Source organism: Mustela nivalis, assembly GCF_964662115.1.
Source record: "Mustela nivalis genome assembly, chromosome: 15".
NCBI lineage: Eukaryota > Metazoa > Chordata > Mammalia > Carnivora > Mustelidae > Mustela > Mustela nivalis.
In genome coordinates this window covers 68,245,926-68,260,937 of record NC_139034.1, presented here as the reverse complement: position 1 = coordinate 68,260,937, position 15,012 = coordinate 68,245,926, and the positions used below count along the sequence as shown (strand labels likewise).

At 32.4% G+C, this 15,012-nt stretch overlaps 1 long non-coding RNA gene across 1 annotated transcript in view; it reads left to right on the top strand.

The window, feature by feature from the left end:
* The window catches only part of LOC309849062, a 115,764-nt gene extending 113,920 nt beyond the window's left edge, over positions 1–1,844 (top strand). The window contains exon 3 of the long non-coding RNA XR_014303462.1: positions 1,409–1,844. This is a non-coding gene — a long non-coding RNA (uncharacterized lncRNA). The remainder of the gene's footprint in view (positions 1–1,408) is intronic.
* Positions 1,845–15,012: the final 13,168 nt, after the last annotated feature.

The following is a 15,012-nucleotide window of genomic DNA, read 5'->3' as shown; positions in this document are numbered from 1 at the left end:
AATCTTTTAAAAAAAACAGTAAATATAATACTAAAATATAAAGTAAATTAAAAGATCTAAAAAATACTCAAGTATTTCTCAGACAACTTATTACTGTTTCTAAGAATTGACAAGATAGACAATATATAGTGACACTGATGACATGACAAGCAAAGAAGGGAGTTAAAACTGGAGAAGAAAATTAAGTGGCTTTCAAATTAGGAGATGAAGCAGGCATGGGAGAACACAAATAGAGAGATGAGAGGAACAAAGAACATTAAAAAAGTGACTGGTGAAATCATAAGGAATACAATTTAACCTCTAAATTAAATAATGGAACCATCATTCATGACATTTAATTGTTTTCAGATTTAAAATTCAGGATGCTTAATATGACCCAAAAGTCCCTACATAGTCTGGATCTTTTTATTCCTTTTTACGTTATATACTCTGCACTCATCTTCACACTCTCCATCCTTCTCTCCCTTCCTCTTTATTCCCATCTCCTCCTCTGTACACACATTGTCATCTCTATTCTTCAGACATACTCCTAGCTAATGTCTCAGAGATTCCAACCACTGGCAAGGATCTAAACACTGAGACAGAATGGGATTTTATCAGCACACATAGCACACCTAAGTTCTTCACATACAAAAACACAGGAAATTCCAACTATGTTAAGAACACTCTCATCTCTCCATGATGAGCAAATAAAAAAGTTGTCTTCAGGGATTGATAATCTACCCAATAGAATTGTTCGTTGAATACTAATCATTATTAAATGAAACCTACATAGATAATGATGTTTTGCATTCATAGTTAGCCTGGTCAAATTGAGTGTATAGTGATACAGTATGGTCGTGATAGTATTTAAAGAGCAGTATCATATCTGATACTATTGTCAGTGGCCCTGTTGCCTTTATAGATGAAATCTTATGTCCTAGAATATTCTACTGTCTTGACTAGTTTGAATCCCTGCTTGCTCAATCAGCATGCTACAACATTATGACCAATTGCTTCATTGCATCTCAGGTTTTCACATGTGGCTATCTATGGTAATCTTTAATTATATACCCAGAGATTTTTGTAAATCTAAATTCTGTAAGCCCTTACGTGTTTCATTCACCATGATTCATTTGACACATTTCACCATAATTGCTTCATTCTCTTCTTTTTTTAATTTTTTTAAAATTTTTTAAGGATTTTATTATTTTGACAGAGAGCACAAGCAGGCAGAGTAGCAGGCAGAAGGAGAGGGAGAAGCAGACTCCCTGCAGAGCAGGGAGCTTGAGAAACATGGGGCTGATTCTCAGGACCCTGGTATCATGTCCTGAGCTGAAAGCAGATGCTTAGGTGACTGAGACATTCAGGCACCCAGTCATTCACTGAGTTTCTGCTGCTGTAATTTTTTTGTTCATTTGTTTCCTAGATGTGTTTCTTGATTCATTGAAGATTAATACGTGTGAAAATGATTCATCAAATGCTGAACTGAAGAAAGTCCTTTCCTGCTTTGTTGCTAGGTATTTGAAAAAGGTGTTATCTATCTGTCTATCTATCCATTCATCTATCCCCACAGACCTGCACTATTATATACTAATGATTAGGAGTATAATCCTAGTGCAACTGGGCTCAGACACTGACTTTATTATATACTATTTTTAGGACATTTAGGTTATTATATAACTTTTTCAGACCCCAATTTTCCTTATCTGTGAGAAAAATATTAATATGAGTAATGTTCAGACTTAAAGTGAGTATTAAATGATAGAATGTATACAAAGCATTCTTGTCATATACATGTTCTAAAATATGTTACTTCTTTTGATAGTTTTACTACTGCTGCTGTAGCTGTTACTTCTGCTACTCTACTACTAACACATTACCAAAGTATGTTTTGCTGCTAATTTACCTGTTTTAAATAAGCCATACTATTCTTTGGTGATACTGTGTAACACTAATTTTAATCAAAGGTAATAGAAATATGAAGCAAGAAATGATCAACATGAACAATGTTGCAGAAGTAAATTAATTCAAAAATTATTTGTTTATTTTGGTGTCATTATTTCTTCCATTCATTCAAGTGAGAGACATTATGTGAATCTATGTATACAAAAATTAATAAAGACTGATTGTTAATTTAATAAATGTGTTTGATTTACTAATTATTGTTGGAGCCTTTAAAATATAAATAAGTAATATTTTGAGATTATTGATAGAAAAGGCTGATTCTTATTGGGGCCCTCATATTTTTCTTTTTCTTTTCTTTAATTTTTAATTTTTAATTTTTTATAAACATATAATATATTTTTATCCCCAGGGGCACAGGTCTGTGAATCGCCAGGTTTACACACTTCACAGCACTCACCGAAGCACATACCCTCCCCAGTGTCCATAACCCCACCCCCCTTCTCCCAAACCCCCTCCCCCCAGCAACCCTCAGTTTGTTTTGTGAGATTAAGAGTCACTTATGGTTTGTCTCCCCCCCAATCCCATCTTGTTTCATTTATTCTTCTCCTACCCACTTAAGCCCCCATGTTGCATCACCACTTGCTCATATCAGGGAGATCATATGACAGTTGTTTTTCTCCTCTTGACTTATATCGCTAAGCATGATACACTCCAGTTCCATCCACCTTGTCGCAAATGGCAAGATTTCATTTCTTTTGAGGCTGCATAGTATTCCATTGTTTATATATACCACATCTTCTTGATCCATTCATCTGTTGATGGACATCTAGGTTCTTTCCATAGTTTGGCTATTGTGGACATTGCTAATATAAACATTTGGGTGCACATGCCCCTTTGGATCACTACGTTTGTATCTTTAGGGTAAATACCCAGTAGTGCAACATTTTGAGGAACCTCCATGCTGTTTTCCAGAGTGGTTGCACCAGCTTGCATTTCAGTGTAGGAGGGTTCCCCTTTCTTCGCATCCTCACCAGCATCTGTCATTTCCTGACTTGTTAATTTTAGCCATTCTGACTGGTGTGAGGTGATATCTCATTGTGGTTTTGATTTGTATTTCCCTGATGCTGAGTGATATGGAGCACTTTTTCATGTGTCTGTTGGCCATCTGGATGTCTTCTTTGCAGAAATGTCTGTTCATGTTCTCTGCCCATTTCTTGATTGGATTATTTGTTCTTTGGGTGTTGAGTTTGCTAAGGTCTTTATAGATTTTGGACACTAGTCCTTTATCTGATAGGTCGTTTGCAAATATCTTCTCCCATTCTGTCTGTTGTCTTTTGTTTTTTTTTTAACTGTTTCCTTTGCTGTGCAAAAGCTTTTGATCTTGATAAAATCCCAATAGTTCATTTTTGCCCTTGCTTCCCTTGCCTTTGGCAATGTTCCTAGGAAGATGTTGCTGCGGCAGAGGTCGAAGAGGTTGCTGCCTGTGCTCTCCTCAAGGATTTGGATGGATTCCTTTCTCACATTGAGGTCCTTCATCCATTTTGAGTCTATTTTCATGTGTGGTGTAAGGAAATGGTCCAATTTCATTTTTCTGCATGTGGGTGTCCAATTTTCCCAACACCATTTATTGAAGAGGCTGTCTTTTTTTCTATTGGACATTCTTTTCTGCTTTGTCGAAGATTAGTTGACCATAGCGTTGAGGGTCTATTTCTGGGCTTTCTATTCTGTTCCATTGATCTATGTGTCTGTTTTTGTGCCAGTACCATGCTGTCTTGATGATGACAGATTTGTAATAGAGCTTGAAGTCCGGAATTGTGATGCCACCAACTTTGGCTTTCTTTTTCAATATTCCTTTGACTATTTGAGGTCTTTTCTGGTTCCATATAAATTTCAGGATTATTTGTTCCATTTCTTTGAAAAAGATGGATGGTACTTTGATAGGAATTGCATTAAATGTGTAGATTGCTTTAGGTAACATACACATTTTCACAATATTTATTCTTCCAATCCAGGAGCATGGAACATTTTTCCTTTTCTTTGTGTCTTCCTCAATTTCTTTCATGAGTACTTTATAGTTTTCTGAGTATAGATTCTGTGCCTCTTTGGTTAGGTTTATTCCTAGGTATCTTATGGTTTTGGGTGCAATTGAAAATGGGATTGACTCCTTAATAGAGGCCCTTATATTTTTCTAATGATAAGATTGCACAACTTAATTTCAGCTAAAAACTGAAATTTACATTTTTATGGTCAAATTTCTGTAATATTAAGCATTCAATCAGTTGTCAAGGATTGAAGTGATTATATCCTTAGATCTGTAGAAATGTAGTTTGTTCTCCCTTTAAAATTCTGAAAAATGTCTTTTACAAAACTGTGCATTCATGTTTCACTACATTCTTTTTTCACTGTATCCCTGGCACAGTATAAAAAATGTATGATGAGGGTGCCTGGGTGGCTCAGTGGGTTCAGCTTCTGCCTTTGGCTCACGTCAGGGTCTCAGGGTCCTGGTAGGGAGTCCTGCATTGGGGGGTCTCTGCTCAGCAGGGAGCCTGCTTCCCCCTCTCTCTTTGCCTGCCTCTCTGCCTACTTGTGATCACTCTCTCTATCAAATAGGCAAATAAAATCTTTTCAAAAAATGCATGATGACATATAGTTCCTATAGAGTAAAAAAAAAAAAAAGAAAGGAGAATATTAGAAATTCTCCATTTAAGGAAAAGTTTTTCAGTGCTTATGACAAAGGTAGTACTAAGATTACTTGTTCTTAGTTACAATGATATCTTTTCAAATAAAGGCCCCAGACAATATTATTTTTTGCTGCAATTATTGCTGATTGAAAGAATCATGTCAATACATGACATCAGTCACATGTATTTATAAAAAGAAAATGTTTTCTTGACCATGTTTGGAATGTTTAACCAATCCCACAGCATGCAGATGCATGTGTGTCTGTGTGTGTATATAAATAGAAAATTTATCATTTTCATATATATACATATATTTTCATGAGTACAGTTTTTATGTAAGCATAATAATTTTGAATAATTTTGAATCATAATAATTTTGAAAAATAGATCAAGATCTGTGATAAAGATTATAGTCTCACCCTGTTTTATGAATTATTCTTCTAAACTTACTGCCCCAAAAAGTCATTAAATATGTGCTTAACTATTATCAGAAAAACAATATTGTGCATTTTAAGCATAATTTACAAGCATACATTTGATCCCCCTAAATTATTCTCGGCATTTCAAAGACACATATGACGTGAGATAGACCATTTCTTTGGATTATAACCAACACTGGATCCTTCAGCGTGAAGAATTGAGTAAAGAGTCTGAATATATATTAATGTTTTATTTATCAAGATTGTCATACTTATTGACTGGAGAATGTGGAAGTCTTTTATATGTAATTAAAACATAAATATATAATTTTCACCAAGATAAAGACTCCTATAAATTGAAACATCAGATTTTACACTTTATGCATTCGTATTTGTTAAATGATCAAAAGGAAGAAAAGAATTTTGTATAAGGAAATATTACAGCTTCCTACATTCTGAAAATTGACAGATAAAATATAGAGATGACAAAATTAGTATGTTGGAAAAGTTAAAGAGAATATAACATAAAATAGCTGTCATGTTGGATATTAGCAGTGGTGGTAGAAATGTGGCAGTACATACATACCTACAATAAGAAATAAGAAAGTCCAGATGCCTAATGAGACAAAATTTCGAAACCTCAAGGACATCAATAACCTTATGAAACACAAGAATCTTTGAAATCTGAAGAATGGGAGCCACTATGCCAGTCCTAACTTCTGTATCTACAGAAGGGAGATGAGACAAAAGACTACACATATCTGAACATTCAACAAATGAAATACTGGAATTTGAAATTATGTAACATTCAAAAATCATAATATATGATGATTTATTTCATATATAATTTAGCACTTTTTAATTATTATAATAGAACTGTGTATTCAAGAAGACATCCTCATTTAACAATCTCAACTAACTCTAGAAAAAAAATCAAACCATGAGTATGATTAATAGAGTAATTACTATACCAATTTATTTATAAAAATAGATTTGTTTTCTTATATCTACAATTTGGGTGATCTTTTTATTTGTCATTTTAAGTCATTCTTCATTAGTTAATTAAACACTGCTGGGGAGCATTCAAAATTAGTTAAGCTGTGGAAAAATGTGGGTGTCTAAGAATATTAGTCTTAATATTGTTTAATTTATTAAGAAATTTCTATTCTATCAGTTTCTGTCAGATTACTGAATAATTTTACATTGGTAATTAAAAATGTTCTATTTTCATAGGCTTTTAAACATTTTAAATAATGGGTAAAATACCACAGGTGAATTAGTCTATGAAGAAAATTTGAAGGCCCCTGAATATGACTGTGATGGAATAGTAGGTATCAGACATGCTCTTCCTCCAATTAAATCTTGATACAATAGTTAGAACAATTGTAGCCGACAATCAACCAGGGTAGTGAATGGCTTGAAAAGAAGGAAAGATCATAAATTGTGATCCATCCTCATATAATTCTTTCTTTGAGGGAAGTTTCCATACAGGAGCAGAGTAAAATAGAACTATCTGAGCCCATAATCAGTGAAAAATACCTTTAAAAATGAAGGTGAAATAAAGATGTTTTTAACCTTCCCACAAAAATTTAGAATTCAAAGCTAGAGACTTTTCTTATGAGAAAACTAATCTCCTGATGAAGGGAAGCAGTAAAAGTACCATAAGCAGTAAATGTATGGGTAAGTAGAAATCAGTTTTAGATTAATACTAAATATTGTGGGATTTATAACATATGTAAAATAACATATGCTAACACAATGGCAAAAATGGAATAAAGGGAATATTTAATGTTAAACTACTGAAAGTTTCTTGCCTTTAGGGTAAGTGACAAGTACTAATTTTAAGTAGGTTGCAATAAATCATTGGTAGTATCACTGATAAAAGAATGATAAAAGACTGTAACATCTATAAATCTTATAGGCAAGAACAGTTGAGTAACATAAGGTATGACTAAATAATAATACATAATGTAAGGAGAAATAAGAGCCTAATATGGAAAAAACTGAATTATCCAAGGAAAAAAATGGGGTTAAATATAAAATCAGACAGAACTGTTAGAAAATAAATTGCAACATGACAGACCAAAGCCTATTATGTCAGTGTGTTTACTAAATAGAAGTGTTCTCTTAAGTAAAACAAAAAGCCATGGTTTTCCTCAAGATTTGTATGGCTGCAGGTCTCAAATTGAGGTTTTAATCCATTCTGAGTTGATTTTTATGTGTGGTGTTAGAAGGTGGTCTGGTTTCATTCTTTTACGTGTAACTGTCTGGTTTTCCCAGCACCATTTGTTGAAGTGACCTTCCCCCTATTGTATATTTTTGTTTCCTGTGTTACAGACTAATTAACCATATACACATGGGTTTATTTCTGGGTTCTTTATTTTGTTCTATTCTTATAGGTTCCTTCTTCTTTACATTTCTTTCTTTCTTTTCTTTTCCTTCCTTTTCTTGCCTTGCTTTGCCTTGCCTTCCTCTCCTCTCCTTTCCATTCCTTTTCTTTCCTTTCTTTTTTACCAGTACCATACTGTTTTGCTTACTACAGCTTTGTAGTATGTCTTGAAATCTGAAATTGTGATATCTCCAGCTTTGTTTTTCTTTTTCAGTATTGCTTTGGCTATTCATGGTCTTTTGTGATTCCTTAGAAATTTTGGTATTTTTTGTTCTAGTTTTATGAGAAATGCAGTTTTTATTTTGATAGGCATTTCATTGAATCCTTAGACTGTTTTGGGTGCTATGGACATTCTGACAATATTAATTCTTCCTATCCATGAGCATGGAATATATTTCTACTTGTTTGTGTCATCTTAAACTTCTTTTATCAGTGTTTTAGTATTCAAAGTACAGATTTTTTACTTCCTTGGTTAAATTTATTCTTAGGTTTTGTTTCTTTTTTGTTTTTTGGCGTTTGTGTGCGTGTGATAGCAGATCTCTCACACAGAGAGAGAGAATCTCAAGAAGGCTCCCTGCCTACCACAGAAGCTGATGCAATCAATTCCGTGATACTGAGATCACAACCTAAGCTAAAGTCAAGAATCAGTTGCTCAGCCAATTGAGCCGCCCAGGTGTCCCCACTAAAACTTTTTTAATAAGTAGATTTATTCTAGTAAAAACGGAATCAATGATGTGAATTCCAGTGTAAGGCCATATCCAATAAATATATAAATGTATAAACATATCAACAATAAAGAAAAATACTGAATAGAAATAATAAAAATGAAAGCAAAAACCAGTAACATAGTAGTCAGACATATAATAGAGAAACTCACAAGATCTTTTTGAAAAATAAAGTATATGGAAAATCCTAGCAAGACTGACAAAGTAATAGAGAAAACTAAGATTACAGATATTGTGAATAAAAAAGGAACACTACTTCAGATTCTACAGAAATATAGAGTATTTACGATAACTTATGCAGCTAATTTTTTAAAAAATTTGTTTCATATAGACAGATTGCTTCAGAAAACATGTTACAATAAATGCGACAGGAGAAATAGATATAAATTTTTCCACAAAAATTACATCAAGTTCAGATGGCTTTACTAACCAATCTTTTCCAAACATTTACAGAAGAAATGCTAGCTGTTTCTTTGTATAGAATAAAAATTGTGTTCAGGTTTTTCTTCTTTATTCATTTATTTAAGATTTTATTTATTTGTTCACTGGGCTCCATCCCAGGACCCTGAGATCATGACCTAAGTTAAAGTGAGCCGCTTAACTGACTGATCCATCCAGGTGCCCCACATTCCAGTTTTTCTCAAAAATATAATTGCAAATTAACTGATGAATTACTGAACTCTGATCTGAAACTAATGATGTTCTGTATGTTGGCTAATTGAAATTAATTAAAAAAATATAGTTACAAATTTTTTGACAACCTGGCAGAAATAATCCGGAAATATATAAAAAGAGTATTATGTTGTCAAAAAACAAGATTTATTTTGGGAATAGAAGGTTGTTTTTAACATTGAAATTTAATCAAGAGTTTTCACATTAAAAGAAAAAATAAAATAAAAATAATATAATTATTTTAGATGATTAATTGAAGACATAGCTATTATTTTACCAGATCTTTAATCTGGTATGATGTACATGGAAAAAAATAAATGCCATTATTTAATATTTTGCCCCTGAGACTGAGAAAAATGTTATCCATTATTGCCAACTCTAGTCTATATTTCATTGTGGGTCGTAACCAATGTAATATGGCAAGATATTAACATGATAGCTGTTAAAATTGAGCAAAAGTTGATTTTTTATACATGTGAGAATAATGTCAGAGAAAATCATCTCCTCCTCAAAAAAGAATAAATGCCAAAAAAAGGAATTAGTAATTGAATTTGGTGAATACTAGGTAAATTTTTTTTGTCAATTACATTTCTTTATACTAACAATTAACAATGATAATGGAATTTCAATAGATTATTCTATTTGTTACAATGTCCAAGCATTAAATGCCTAAGAATATCTAAATAAATGTACAATTTCTTTAAGTTCTTTGATTGTTAGACTGGAATTAGTAATATGTCAGTTCCTGCCAAATTTCACTAAAGATTCTATGCCATCCCGGATGCCAGCAGGATTTTTTTTTTTTTTTTTTTTTTTTTAGAAATTGAAAAGATGATTCTAACATGTGTATGGAAATGCAAATGACCTAGAATATCTAAGGGAATTTTAAAGCAGAATAAAGCTAGAGGACATATATTACTACTTAGGAAGACTTACTATAAATATACCTTCATTCAAACAATGTAATATTGGCTCAGAAACTGACAAATGGTCCAATGGGACAAAATACAGAGTCCAATTAGAGACACACATACTAATTTTAACTGAGTTTTGAAAAACTCCACTGTAAATTTACTGGGTAAAGAATTTTCTTTTCAATCTGGTGGATATCCATAAAGGAAAAAATAATGTTAACCCATTTCTCCTTCCAGACAAATATATAAATTAAATTTATAAATTAAATTAATTTTAGATGGTGCATAGACTTAAATGTTAAATCTAAAGTGATCCAACTTCTAGAAGAAAACACACAAATGTCTTCATTAACTTGGTCTGTGCACATAGTAAGCAATAACTATAACAAAATTTGAAAAATTATACTTCATTAAAATTAAAAAAAACTTCTGATTTTCGGAAGACCTGATCATTTAGGGAAAAGGAAGCATAATACCTCCTCACAGAAGCTTTCTTATATTTCCATAAGAAAAAGACTACAAAGAAATTAACATGTGCTTTACAAGAAATATAAAATAGCTTTTAAAAACTTATGGAAATATTTCAAAATCATTATTCATTATAAAAATGTAAATTAATGTCACAAGGAACAATCACTGCATATCCATCAGAATGTCTAAATAAATCAAAACAAAATACCAAGAGTTGTCAATGTAGAGTAATGGAGATGATACTATACTGCTTGTGAGAATAAAAATCTGTAAAACCATTTTGAAGGAAATGATTTGCAAGTATCTGTTTGAAAAAAAAAAAAATTGCAGAACCCATTCACACCCTTGGAATCAGCACTTCTGTTCTTAGTATATGTCCAATAGAAATGCACCGAAACAGATGGATAGAAGTTATATTCAGAATCCCCAACTGGGAATAACTCTAATGGCCAGTAACAGTAGAGTGAGTAAATTGTGGTACCTTTCTATCTTAGAATTCTGTACAGAAATGAAAAAAGATCAAATTACTGTTACAGTACATTGTGGATAAATTTCACAAATATGATCTTGGTAAAGTGAGATAAAAATGAATGAAGTGAAATTTTAAAAAAAAGTTTGTGTTATAGTCACAAATAGGCAAAACAAATCTATGATTTTAGGTCAGACTAGCATTTACCATTGGGTATACTTCTGTCTAGGGTATGGCATAAGGGAGTCTTTTGGGGTAATAGTTACACAATCTTGATCTGGGTATGGGTTACATAAGCTGCACATTTAAGATATGTAGGTTTAATATGTGTGATAACTCCAGAAAAGGGAAATAAGTATATTTGCCTTCTATGATGTATATTATAAAATAATGCTTTGACAATTGGAAAATATCCTCATTCTGGAACTCACAAAGTAAAATATATAATACACAGATTAATGCTGTGTATTATATATTATATATATATATATATATATATATATATATATACTGTGAATTATATTATTCTTGCTTAGTTTTCTTGTTCTAGTAAGAAAATATGATATTAAAACCATAAAATATTTTAGGCAAGCATACATTTACTTAAAAAAGGAAATTAGCATCATCTTTCTTCATCATCCTATCCATTTGTACCTTACTTAGTGTAGAGAGTTATTAAAAAAGATTCTAATAGGGATGCCTGGGTAGCTGTTGGTTAAATGTCTATCTTCAAGTCATGTCATGATCCCAGGGTCCTGGAATTGAGTCCCGAGTCAGGTCCTTGCTCAGTGGGAAGCCTGCTTCTCCCTCTGCCTGCTGCTCCCCCTGCTTGTGCTCTCTCTTCCTCTCTGACTAATAAATTAAAAAAGAAAAAACTCTAATAAAGTATAAAATTTCAGGTTTTTAAGAATTCTAACATTATGTGAGATACTAGTATGCATCAGATCACTGATTGGTACCTACATGATACCTGAATATCTTGAATAATAAAATACATTTATCTTCAATAGCATAGCATTGCACTGTACTTTTTAATATATGGAAATAATTACATACGGAAGTAAAATTCACTGACATATAAAAGTAGAAGGAATTTGATCCTAGTTTTTGAAGATCATTGAAAAATGAAAATAATATATACGGTGTCAGTCATTTGATATCTTTATCCTAGAAAGGTAATATATTACTTAATCTCACAATAATTACAGTATGTATCATTATCTTTTTTATTGATGGGTAAAGTGAATTTGGAAAAAATAATGCCCACATTCAAAAGACATCCATATACCTATGTGTAATGAGACATGAAAGAGTTAATCTTCCCTGGAGCCCATATGAACAAGTTCCAAACCTATTACAACATTAGCAATGTGATTATTAGTATTGCCTCTACCAGGAATTCTTCCAGAAGTGGCATATTTGGGAGAGAAATTAGATAAAATAATTTTTGGCCCATTTTATCAGAAGTGATATTTTCTTCTTCTGGTAAGTCTGTAGAGCCAAAATGTCCTTGGATAAGTCTTAATTTAAATCCTTCTTAATTATACCTCATCAGTAAAATTGTGAATTTAAATTGGAATATAGATAGAAATTTTGCTCATTTGTGGTCAAGACCGAAGAACATTCTTAGCTACTCTTAATACTTACTAGAATATAGCAAAAACTATTTTACATAAAGGTTTCCAATTAAGGGGCAAAGTACTGAGGGAAAACAGTCAGAGTTGTCTTTGTTTTTGGCAGTCCTCCTTGATTGTCTCCTTATAGTAATCTCCCAGACATCTTCCATGCTATTAGAACTCCAATCTGCTGTATTCAGATTGTTCACAAACCTCCAATCTGCTATATTTTTCAAGGGTTCTCTGTCTCTCTTAAAAAACAACTTTTGCCAGAAATAGTGGTCTCCTTTCTCTCAGTAAATGATTGTTTTAGGTAAGAGCAACTGACAAAATTGTGGCAATTCAGATGTACGGAAAAGTTCCCAAAAAGCAATTTATGAAGGTTTTTCTTGTTCCTAAAAGAGGTGAAAGATAGAAATATTCTTTTTTCTGCTTCTTGATCCTGTCCTTCTACATGTGACGACTTGAAATAGGAGTGCCATCTTGAAATTATTTGTACAGAGTCAACATGTTGAGGAGGAAAGAACCAAAGGCTCCATCCTTATTTAGACATGGAGTTAACCATACCTGGAATTGCCGTTCTGTCATTCCTATTGTGGGATTTTTTTATTATTGCAGCTTCAAGCATAGTAAGTTTTATTTTTTATATTTTAAAGTTCTACAGAACTAGTCCTGTGTCATTTTAGAGCCGATACTATATAAATACAATTAAAATGTTTAGATTCTGTATGGCTGGAAGGAGAGCCAAAGAGATCACTTCAGAAAACAACTCTGTGTGGGTTCAGTGCAAGGAATGAGAATATGACTCTTCCTCTCCATGAGATTAAAGTTGAATAATCTCAAAACAGCATTGGAGCTACTAAGACCAATGTAAGAGCATCCAGTATTTTGTGAGCATAGAGAAACATTCTTACACTCCCAAATGTTTTTTTTTTTTTAAGTGAATAAACTTACATTAGTTATTAACAGATATGAAAATGTGAAACTTCAAATTTCACTCCTTATAAAAGTGTAGTTAACTGTGGTATATTGGAGGATGCAATTTAAGAATGCCAAAGAAAAAGAAGTACTCAGTCTGAATATGACTCTTTGACTACAAAGAAAGTTAAGTTGACAATGAGCTACTCTTCTTCTTATGTCAACACTTTGAACGTGTGAAAGCTTATGGCACACAAAGAAAAAATTGCAAGAAGAGAGCCAAGTGGCATTGGCAGAGTTTTGCAAAGAATGTCTAAAAGGGACATACACTCTTTATGATTCCATATTGCATGTAAATGAGCAGAAGAATATTTTTACCAGACGTGGCTGGGGTAAAGAGATACACACATACATAGATAACGGATATGCACTCAATCTGTGAAACCTAAATCTATACATTTCATAAAAATTTAATACTTTTCATTTCTTTTTAAAAAACTGGAAAATGTGCCTGCGCTGAATTTGGATTCCCAAAGGGCAGCAGTCAGCTGTGACTGCTTGAATTCTGTCTCCTTTAGTTGGAATATGCACTTTCTCTCCTCTGGGCCACAGTCGTCACAATTCTTGATTGCTTCTCAGAACATTAAAATCAGTGACCAGCTGCTATTTACTTTCAAACCCTAGCCAGCATTCATTTCTCCATGAGGCTGACAGCTTGGTACCTAAGTGTATTTGTGTTTGCAACCTTCATGTGGCGTCTTCAGACTGACATCTTCAGTGAACTCACCAAAGAGTTTTTAATTTTTTGTTTGCTACTTGACCATTTTGGATTTTTAATTTTAAGTCTCACTTACCTCACCCTGGCTCAGCTTAGGAACAGATTTTCTTTCTTTCTTTTTTTCTTTTTTTCTTTTCTTTTTTTCTTTTTTTTTTTTTTTCCAGTTTTCAGCTCTTTTCTACATTGTGGATAGTGCACAGGTCATGGATTTGTACCATTGACCAGATAGGGATTTTTAACCTTTTTTTATGAGCACTGTTCTCAATACAGACTAAACACTGTAGGGATCTACATGTTGAGAATAAGATACTAAATCTTTTAAGGGTTAAATGTGAAAAAGAAGGGAGTTATTTGTGAATGGGAAAATTGGTTTCTAATTCCTAATTATGTAGCTTTTTCCAGCATCCCCATCATCAAATTTTTCCCTTTTATTGTTAACTTTTTTTATTTATGATTTTCATTCCAGTTTGCACACACTTGGGTTCCTTTAGAATCTATATGATTGACAGGAGACTATGAAAAAGATACATTTAAAATATTTTTATCAGTAGTTCACATATACTTCCAATTTTTTTTTTTGGTAACAGGTCAAAATGTGAAAACATTTTATAATTAAATGTATATTATGCATATTGTTATATTTCTTTTATTTTCTTAATGGACATCATTTGGGTTACCTCTAGTTGGGACAAATATAAACAAATTACTAGGAACATTTTTATACAAATATTTTTGTGAGCCTAAGAATTCCATTTCTCTTGGTCAGACATCCACAATTACAATTACTTAGTCGTAAGTAGGATTATATTTTATTTTATAAGACATTGCCAAACCTTTTATCAAATTGGCTGTATCATTTATGTTTTCATCAACGAAATACAAAAATTCCAGTTGTTCCATATACTCATCATCATATGGTGTTGTCAGTTTGTTTTTAACTTTAGTCATTCAGATATGTATACAATGGTGTCTCTGATTTTTTCCTTGTGTAGTAAGAATTTGTTTTGTAAAGAACCATCAAAGTGGCTTCCAAAGTGGCTGTACCATTTTGCATTCCCAACAGCAATGGATGG